Genomic DNA, 1597 nt, shown 5'->3' on the forward strand with positions numbered 1-1597 from the left:
CTATATTAATATAATGACTGGCAGACTTGCATTATGTGACTACATGGGCCTGGCTTGATGTAATACGATCTACTTTTGTCATATGCTTGTATGTGCAAGTGGCACTTCATTCATTTTAATTCAGTTCAATTCTGTGAGCTTTTGTGAATTGCGCCAGTTCCTATAGGCAGCTTTTTTAGAACACTAGAATTTGTAGTTGTTAGAAATAAGATTTCTGAACTGAGATTGTTAGCTTGTCAGATTGTTCCAGTGAGTTTAGTTTGCTAATTATTAATTGTGCTGCTTTGTAACAGGCAGCAGGGAAGACCTAATTCTTAAGAATTAGCTAAATCACATGGCTTGGGATAGATTTTTGCTTTGGGGCCTGTGCATATGTATAAAATGTTTTAAAGAATTTTTTTGGTTTTTATTGATTTTTTTCCTCACATGTAACTTTTTTCTTGAAACATAATTCACGTACTGTAAAATTGGTTTTTTAAGAATTTAGTTTTTAAAGTGTATAACTTGCTGTTTTTTTTAGTATATTCACAAGGTTGTGCAACTGTTATCTAATTCCAGAATATTTTCATCACCCCCCCAAAATAACCCTGTACTTGTTTGTCATTCCCCATTTCTCCCTTGACCCCAGCATTCATTAATTTATTTTCTCTTTCTATAAACTTATCTGTTCTGGATGTTTCATATAAATGGAATCATACAGCATATGATCTTCTGTCTGGTTTCTTTCTCTTAGCATAATGCTTTCAAGGTTCATCCATGTTGTAGTATGTATTGGTAATTCATTCCTTTATATTGCCAAGTAACATTTCATTGTGTTGATATTACTGTGTTGTAGTTATCCATTCATTGATGGACATTTGGGTTCTTTAGACTTTTTGGTTATAAATTACTTTTTTAACACCTTTTTTTAAAAAATCTTTTTAAAAATTTATTTTACTTTATTTTTGGCTGCATTGGGTCTTCGTTGCTGTGCACGGGCTTTTTCTAGTTGCGGCTAGCGGAGGCTGCACTTCGTTGTGGTGCGCTGGCTTCGCATTGCGGTGGCTTCTGTTGTTGCGAAGCACGAGCTCTAGGTACGCGGGCTTCAGTGGTTGTGGCTCGCGGGCTCTAGGCGCGTGGGCTTCAGTAGTTGTGGCGCACAGGCTTAGCTTCTCTGTGGCGTGTGGGATCTTCTGGGACCAGGGCTCTAACCTGTGTCCCCTGCCTTGGCAGGCGGATTCTTAACCAGTGCACCACCAGGGAAGTCCCTGTTAGCATTCTTTTGTTTTTGTTTTTGTTTGTTTGTTTGTTTTGCTTTTGCGGTATGCGGGCCTCTCACTGCTGTGGCCTCTCCCGTTGCGGAGCACAGGCTCCGGACACGCAGGCTCAGCGGCCATGGCTCACGGGCGCAGCCACTCCGCGGCATGTGAGATCTTCCCGGACGGGGGCACGACCCTGTGTCCCCTGCATCGGCAGGCGGACTCTCAACCACTGCGCCACCAGGGAAGCCCCCTGTTAGCATTCTTGTACATGTCCTTTTGTGGACATTAGCACTTATTTCTCTTGGGGATATACTCTAGCAGTGGGATTGCTAGGTTATAGAAGAGGTGTATGCTTA

This window comes from Neophocaena asiaeorientalis, unplaced genomic scaffold (assembly GCF_003031525.2).
Source record: "Neophocaena asiaeorientalis asiaeorientalis breed wild unplaced genomic scaffold, Neophocaena_asiaeorientalis_V1.1 scaffold472, whole genome shotgun sequence".
Classification (NCBI taxonomy): Eukaryota; Metazoa; Chordata; class Mammalia; order Artiodactyla; family Phocoenidae; genus Neophocaena; species Neophocaena asiaeorientalis.